This window comes from Elephantulus edwardii, unplaced genomic scaffold (genome assembly GCF_000299155.1).
Source record: "Elephantulus edwardii isolate Elephantulus edwardi_28Jun2011 unplaced genomic scaffold, EleEdw1.0 scaffold00185, whole genome shotgun sequence".
NCBI lineage: Eukaryota > Metazoa > Chordata > Mammalia > Macroscelidea > Macroscelididae > Elephantulus > Elephantulus edwardii.
In genome coordinates, this window is record NW_006399935.1 from 882,988 (window position 1) to 892,091 (window position 9,104).

Below are 9,104 nucleotides of genomic sequence, written 5' to 3' on the forward strand. Positions count from 1 at the left end.
TAGCCAACATAGAATTAGTCTTGCTGGTCTTTTGGTACAGGGCTAATCTTGCTTTACAAGTTAGCCAGGCCCCAACACTACCCCTCCCACTGCCCACCACAAAATGCACCCCTTCTTCCAGATTGTTGTCCTAAATATAATGCCTAAGCATATATTCTTTTCATTATAAATGCATCTTGATTAAATGTTCAATCAATTTGAGACTACAAAAATCACATCAACCCCTCCATTTCTTCATCTATGGCTTTATGGCTGGTGTGTGTACTTAGATAATAGTTATTCTATGTGATCTTCCTTGCATGTGTATGGGTAGGTAGCATCCATTCATTCACAACACGTACTTTAGGGTAGATCTTGAAATGGGATGGGAAAGACTTTGGCTTAGATCAGCCACCCTTAGACTCTATTTACTCATAACCTTATATTCAACAGAATGAAACATTCTCCGACCCGAGCCATCCTCAGAGTTACTACTGTGCTTGAGACCTTTGCTGCCATCACCGTGTCAATCTATGTGCTCTTTTTTACTGGTTTTCTGTTTAGTAAAGCATCGTGTCCTTCTTTGGGGAAGGGCCTCACCTGACAACATACCCAGAGTATGTGAAACAAAGTTCCACTATCCTTGCTTTTAACATCCTGGCTGCATTTCATTCAAGACAGATTTGTTCCTCTTTCTGCTAGTCCAGTCAGTTCTTCACCAACACCATAATTCACATGGATCAGTTCTTTCCACCTTCCTTATTCCTTGAGAAGCTTATAGATCCACAATCCTTGGCCTGAAGTGAATCTGATCTCTCTCTGTGTCTCTGTGGTCAATCTCTGCATCTGTCAATGCTAACTTCCTTATTCATGATTTCCTTGGACCCACAAAGTTAAGGCAGGTTAATCTCCCCATCTCAATATTCTCAGCTTGACCACATCTGGAAAGTCCTTATTGTCAAGTTAGCTAGCATTTTCACAGGTATTACAATGTGGATATCTTTGGGAACTTTATATATATGCTAAAGAGAACAGTATTGAACTTACCATGGACTGCCAAGAGAACAAACAGTTCTATCTGGTAGAGGGTGAAACCAAGTTTCTCCTTGGAGGTTGTTGTTGTTGTTGTTGTTATGTGCCATCGAGTCACCTGCGACTCATAGCGACCCTATGTACAACAGCCCTAAACCCTGCTCTATCCTGTGCCAATCACACTGCCTCTGACACACCCATCTTGATTACCCCAGTCACTGAATCAATCCACCTCATAGAGGGTCTTCCCCTCCTATGCCATCACTCCACTCTCATCTTTTTCCAAATACAGTTTTATTTTAAAAAACAAACTTAAAGTTTAAAAAGGGCTAGAAGAGGCAAGGTTGTGGAGAAACTGGGACCCTTATTCACTTTTGGGGAGAATGTAGAATGCTGCAACCACTATGGAAGGCAGTATGATGCTTTCTCAAAAAGATGGAAATAGGAATACTATTTGACCCAGCAATTCCACTACTGGGAATATACCCTAAAGAAATCTAAGCTGCCACCCAACAGATATATACACATCTATTTTTATTGCTGTGTTGTTCACAATAGCAAAGAGATAGAAACAACCCAAGTGCCTATCAACAAATGAATGGATAGAGATGTGACATGTTCACACAATGGAATACCACAGAGCACTGAAAAACAATGAAGTCATAAAATATTATACAAAATGGGTGACCCTGGAGGACATTATGCTGATTGAAATATCTCAGTCTAAAAGGACAAATACTGCATAATGACACTGTTATAAAATAGAAATTATGTCGGGGTTGTGGGTAACTAAGAAAAGAGGGGATAAGTAATGTACAGTGCATTGAAACAGATGAGGGAAAGAACTGTTTAAAAGGAATATATGATTAGGTATTATTTGCATGACAACAATCCAGAATTGAAGGTTAATAACTAATTAGACTGGAGGAAGGGATGAGTAAAGTGTGCAACAATGAAAGAATTTTTTTTTTCAAAGAGAAACATGAACTGTGGTGGGTGGATAGGGAGGAAAATGTGCAACAATGAATGAATGGAAATCCAAGTTCTCTATAAATTACATTAAAATCTCAATTTTTTAAAAAGGGAAAAAATGATCAGAGGCCAACCTTGTCAAGGGGATGATGACCCATTTACTCCCTCAAGAACCTTCCAGAAGGGGAGCTCTGGTGGCCTAGTGGCAAGAAGCTGCACTGCAATCCCAGAGGCGCATGGTTCAAATCCACCAGATGCTCTGCCAGGAAAAGGAGGGACAATCTCCTCCTGTACCAGTCAGATCCGATTTGACGGTACACACACACACATACACACACAAAAATAATAAAATAATAATTAAAAAAAAGAACCTTCCAGAGTAGCCAGAACCCGTAAGACTTGCTCCCGTTGCCCATGGATCTGCTGTTAACAGTTTCCCCTGATTGTACTTTTTCCAATTAAAAACAAGCAAACAAACCATGATTCTAAAAACAAACAAAAAGTTCCCAGAATGGCAGCCCAGAGAGCCAAACTTCTGTGATCCACTAAGTTTAAGCTCAATGGTTTATCAGAGACAATATGGCGGAAGACAGGACTCTAGGGAGAGCAGGAACACTCTTTAACACAATCGACCATTTAACATCAAAAAGGGCAGCAATTTCCCAAAGAATAAAGCTTAAAGGCAAGAAGAGAAAGGAAAGAGGAAATAGAGAGAAATGAATTCCTTATGGAAATTGCAATCACTGTCACACAAAATGCAACGTGCTTAATGGGAAAGCAATTCTAGAGTTGCCCTTTTCTATCCATTGCCACCAACATCCTCCGATGCTCTTGTCTCTGGTTGTGGAGGCTAGGATTTTGGAGTTCCGAAGGGAGAACTTAGGAGAAGAAAACTCTGGATGAGATAATCGGAGTAATGTCGGTAGGTGTGTTGGAGTCAGTGTGACTGGCTCAGGATAGAGCAGGCTTCAGGGCTGTTACACATAGGATCACCATGAGTCACAGGCCCCTCGATAGCATATAACAAGAAGAACAAAGATTTTCTTGTCCTTAACCCCCCCCCCATCTTCTACATTTTGTGTGTCTGTATGGTGATTGTGAGACAAACACAGTCTAAACATTAAGATTTCCCATCCTCTCCTTCTGAGGACATTCTGATACCATAGATCGTGGCCCCCAATTACAGCATTGTCAGACTGGAATAATGGCTACTCAGGAGGATTCCAAGATACCCTGAATCTTATTTCTTACACAAATGTCAAACACAGATCTAGCTGAGAGGCAAGGCCTTCTTGACATTTACCACGAGGTGGCAGACGGGAGCCCAAAACCTCACAAACCCTTCTTCCAGTGGAGGCTGCCTGAGCCTGAAGCGTCCACCTTCCCTGAGTTTTAGACTTGGTGTGCTGGGTCAAGTCCTAAAAGAACAAAGATTTTCTAAGGAAATGTTATAGCACAATTTGTAATATATCTGTCTACTGACCAAAAGGGTGGTAGTTTGAATCCACCAGGCACTGTGACAGATGGCCAGTCTCTTTTTCTCCATATTTACAGTCTTGAGCTTGATGGAGGGTCATTATGAGTCAGAACTGAGCAGTGGAAGGAGTCTCTGGGTTGGGAAAACAGGTAAGCATTTAACTCCTACCCAAAGGCTGGTAGTTTAGACTCACTCAGAGGAACCTCAGAAGAATGGTCTGGCAGTCTGCTTCCAGAAGATTCTTTTCCTTGCAAACCCCGTGAAGCCATTGCATCCTGTGCAACATCCACTTGAATATTTTGTTTCCTCTTTATACATAGGGAGCTCTGGAGAATTGGTGGTAAGGCTTGCACTGACTACCGACACAAAGGTTCACGGTTCAAATTCACCAGCTGCTCTACAGGAGAAAGACGGGCAATGTCCTCCTGAGGTATTTAACGTCTCTGAAAACCTGCTGGGTCAGCTATGCATCGGTTCTGAATCAATGGCACACATCCACAATGACGACACAGGAGGAGATTGTCCATCTTTCTCCAGCAGAGAGGCACGGCTTTGGATGGCACTGAAGGTAGCCGTGTATTAGGCCACCAGACCTCCTGGCATGTCCAGTCTTAGGGTCCAGGAGAAGGAAAACACAGCTAAGCCACCTGATTGGCTGCAGGCGGGCAGCCAGGACAAAAGTGTTCAGGGCTTGAAGCAGGAGCCTTGAGAGCACAGTGGTAGTGCAGCTGTAAACCACTGACTGCTAATGGAAAGACGGGGGCAGCTTCCAGCTCCACATTCATGACCCAAAGCTAATCTAATTGGTCCCAGGTGCTCAGCAGGAGAGAGTCCTAAGATTTGCTTCCAAAAACTCACAACCTAGGAAACCAAGTGAGCTGCGGAAGGGTTCCATAGGACAAGAAGAACCCACATTCCCTCTCCTGCTGTCCTGGGCCAGGGGACACTGGTCAACCCTGGGCTGTGCCACCGCCCAAGCCAACACATTTCCCTGCCCCACTGTCTGACCTCAGGATTCTTCAAACCCCTGTATTTGTATGCGCCCTCCTCCCCAACCGCAGGGCCAGCCTGACTCGTGAACTGGGCCAATTCCCCAGGCTTTGGCCCCAGGTGGTTGTGGGTTTCTCTGAAGTGTCCAGCTGTCCGGCCTGCAGAGTGTCTCTCCAGTGCTGGCCACAAATGGGACACAGAAAGAACACAACTTGCAAGGTGCCCGGCTGTGTAGAGAAATGGGGTGATACCTGGGCAGACGGTGTACTGAGAAAGGTGAGAAATAAAGGGTGTGACATGGGCGGTTGGCCGTGCTCCAGGGTGGCATGGGCAGGGCAGAGGGTGGCACCCTGGCTGCACCCTGGCTGCACCCTGGCTGCACCCTGCCTGGGCCTTGCAGTGCAGCTGTGGGGAGCGGTCAGCACGGGTGTCAACTGCTTCTCGTCAACTGGTCTCGCCAAGCCTGCCGCCAGCTGTTTGTACTCCAGGTAAGTGTTTGAGCGCCCTTCGCCCCCGTCATCTCCTTCCTGGATATCTCCCACCTGTGCCCTACCTAGGCCCCAGGCCCTCACCCCCAGAGGAAGCTGCACAACAGTCCAGGTGCTTAAGGCATCTGGGAGCTCAGGCTTCCGGAGGACTAGGGGTGAAACCAGCCTCGTGGCATATGGGAACGCAAAAGCAATGCCACCCTATCACCGGTGAATCCATGATGGGGCTAATGACGCGCCTGAACCCGCGCAGTGAGGCAGTGTAGAGGCTGGTGGCTGCGTGGAAAGAGAAAGCGGAGCGCTCCACCTTGTGCCTGATACTGGAATAGTCTCATCGCAGATAGGGGGAAAGGTAGGGGTGATGGGTCAAGGAGGATTCTAGGCCACCATCTAGGCCAGGCTCCAACCGTCTCAAGGGGTCTTTGGAAGCACCAAGCCATGAAACCGCCCCCCCTTACCCCCACCCCGTGTGTCTGCAGAGCTCAGAAAGCTTGCTTGCAGGGCTTTGGCTTAGGGTCATGAGGGGAAAGGGATGCTTTCAACAATTTAGGGACGTGATTGTGGTTCCCGAGGCCTGTGTGCGAAGGGCTGTGGGCAAAGACCTGGACTGGACAGTGCCAGGAGCTCCAGATGGGATTCCTTCTGTACTAAGAGAGTCTGGATTCCCTCCCATTCAAAAACAATGGTGCCAGGAAGGCGCATCCAGCAAAATTCTGACTCACAGTCTCCAGCTGGTAAAGCAACTCAGGAGATCCTGCTTGTCTGGGAGGGACCTGCACCTGGATTCAATTTCTTTCTCCTGTCCTATTAAATTTTTCGAGATCTCTAGGGTGTGCAGGACAGGGTGAGGCTCAGCTGGGTACACAGGGTCACTATCAGTGGACGCCACTTCGACAGAAGGCACTGAATGATCAATATAAACACCCTTTAACACCCTTTATTGCTAAAAGTATGTTGTTGTTGTTGTTGTTGTTGTTGTTGTTGTTATTGTTGTTGTTGTTGTAATTTGCTGTGGAGTCAGAACTGACACACAGCTGACCTCCAGCGGATTTTCAGAGGCTGTAAATCTGCACCAGGAAGAGATTGCTTATCTTTCTCCCTCAGAGCAGCTGGAGGATTTGAATCTCCTCCCTTTGGGTTGGCAGCACAACTCCTAAAAAGGAGGCCACCAGGTTAAGTGAAGCACAAAGAAAGTTGGCCGATGCCCTGTGATAACTCACGTTAGCGGATTTCATCAGCCTTGCATGCTTCCGTGCTTATTGTAGCCATTGAAAGCACAGAAAAGCCTCTGGTGCTTTCTCTTATTTCTCCAAATTTTTTCTTTTTCTATTGCACTTACTTCCTAGAGGCTTTAGGGGCTCTTGTTACAGCCATGTTGTTTCTGTTCTGTGCTGTCAAATTGAGGATGACTTGTTGAAATGACGAGGATGGCGCAGCATAGGACAGGGTTCAGGTCTATTGTTCATAGGGTTGCTCTGAGTCATACTCGACTCAAAGGCAGATAACGACAACAACAATATATAAAGAGTTGTACTGCAAACCAAAAGGCAAGTCTTTGGACTTCACCAGTTGCTTTGCCAAGCCAAAGATAAATGGTGCAAATTCCCCAGCTGATCTGCAAAAGAAAGGTGGGCAGTGTCCTCTCGTGCCTCTGAAAGCCACTAGAGGGTCAGCCAGGAGTCTGTTCTAAGTTGATTCACTCCATCACCAACGAATCCTGTTTTGGTTCCATTTATCTGATTTCCTTGATCCCCTGACTTTTTTATCTCTGCTTTGGTGTACATGTTCACCACTTGATCTCACAGGGTTGCTTTTTAATACTGATTTTTAAAGAGCACAGTGCTCATAGTCTGGGGCTACTTTCCAGTCTGGGAAGAAGAGCTGAACGGCTGGTTTCTGCAAAGGTGTGTTGTCTGCTTTGGGCTTGAGACTTGGATGTGGCTGTTGCTGGCAACTTGGTGTGAGCTAAATGGATTTGGCCTCATATTTAAAAAAGCATTCAGGTTTTCGTGGAGCTCTCGAATAAAACAGACTTGGAAGCAGCAATGGCATCCACTTCCAAAACAACTTGCCTCCACAAACTCTACGAACTTAGAGAAAAGATGAAAGTTTTTCATATTCAAGTCTTTTGTTCACAGAGTCACTAGGAGTCGTCTATGACTCGATGGCCCTTAACAACACAAAAACAGCAACAATAGTACTCAAAAGTGAAATTGCTTGTTTCATGCAGAACAGATCATTCGGGAGTCTGGGCTCTATGAGGAGGAATGTGGCATCAAGATTGGACTCATCAACAACATGTGTTATGTACATGCCACAACCCTGCCTGCTGATACTGAGGAGGACTAGAAGCACTTGCTGCGGAAGATCAAGGACTGTAGTCTTCAATACAGGTTGAAGCTCAACATCAAGAAAACAAAGATTCTTACCACAGAGCCAATTGGCAGCTTCATGATAGATGGAGAAGAGATTAAGATTGCTAACTTTATCTTGCTTGGGTCCACAAATGTCACTCTTGGCACCAGGAGTCAGGAAATTAAAAAATGAATTGCACTGAGAAAGTCTACTGTCAGGAACCTCTCTAGAGTATTAAAGAGAAGTGATGTCGTTCCAGAGAAAACGTGCACTTGATACAGGCTTTGGTTTTTGGAATTACTTTCTATGCATTGGAGAACTGGACAATGACAATGGATGATTTAAGAATCATTGAAGCTTTTGAGTTATGGTTGGAGAAGAGTGTGGAAGATACTGCGGACTGCCAAGACAACAAACAGCTCTGTCCCAGAGAGAGTGAAACCAAGAGGCTCCCTAAAGGCAAGGATTTTGAAGGTCCATCTCACATACTTTGGGCATGTGGATAGGAGGAACCAGTCTTTGGAAAAATGACATTATGTTTGGAAGCATGGGGGGAAGTGCAGGAGAGGACAACCTGGATGACATGGATTGACGCAGTAACTGGGATTATGGGGGTAGGTGTGTCAGAGACAGTGAAATGGGCTCAAGATAGGGAAGGATTTGGAGCTAATGTTCCTGGGATCACTATGAGTCATAGTTGACTTGAGGGCAAATCACAACAACAAAATGAGTAGGTACTAACTCAATCTAAAAGCAACGCAGGCAAAACTGAATGATGTATGAAAAAAGGGGGAAAAGAAAAAGAAAAAAAGAATGAGTCACTGAACCCAAAAAAAAAAAATGCTTTAAGATATTCAACCATTCAGAAAGTAGAATATGATCAAGAACCAATGGATCAGTGGGCTGACTCAGTAACTGGAGAAATGGGATTAGGTCTGTTGAAGACGATGAGATTGGCTCAGGATAGGGCAGGATTCAGAGCTATTGTACATAGGGTCACTATGAGTCGCAGGGAACGCAACAGCACATAACAGCAACCTATTTTTAATCTGAAAGTTGATCTCCAAAAATGGGTTCACTTCCTTGCTTAAAGGTTGCCTTTAGGCAACAAAACAGCTCATCTTTCTTTTTTTTTAATTTATTATTAATTTCAACGAAAATTTACAAAGACTTTGGATTTCCATTCATTCATTGTTGCACTTTTCTCTCCTCCCAACCCTCCCCCCTAATGCACTACCCTCTTGGAAAAAGTAAAAGAAAAATTCTTTCATTGTTTTACAAACCCTCCCCCAGGTCCACTCCACTATGCAGCCTTCGCTCTGGACTCCTGTCATGACAAAAATACCTAATCACATATCCCTTTTAAACAGTTTTCTCCCCTGTTTCAATGCAGTATACATTATTGAACCCATTTTTCTCAGTCCTCCTCAACCCCAAAGTCAGTTCTGTTTTAAAACAGTGGCGCCGTGCAGTATTTGTCCTTTTGTGACTGAGATTTGTCCTTTTGTGACTCAGCATAATGTCCTCCAGGGTCACCCATTTTTTTGTTTCTTTGGGTTTTTTGGGGTGTTTTTTTTAGATTTTTTTCCTTTTTCTTAAATTAAATTTTCTTCATTTTAATGAACATATGCAGAGATTTTGGGTTTCCATTCATTCATTGTTGCACTATTTTCTCTACCCCCCACAGTCGGTTCCTCTTTTTTTTTTTTTCTCCCCTTGAAAGTCTGTTGTAATTGTCCCATTGCCACAGTGCTTGTCAAAGCCAGTTCGGATTAATCTCCTTTGTCAGTGTGTCCTTTGCCACTCCCTAT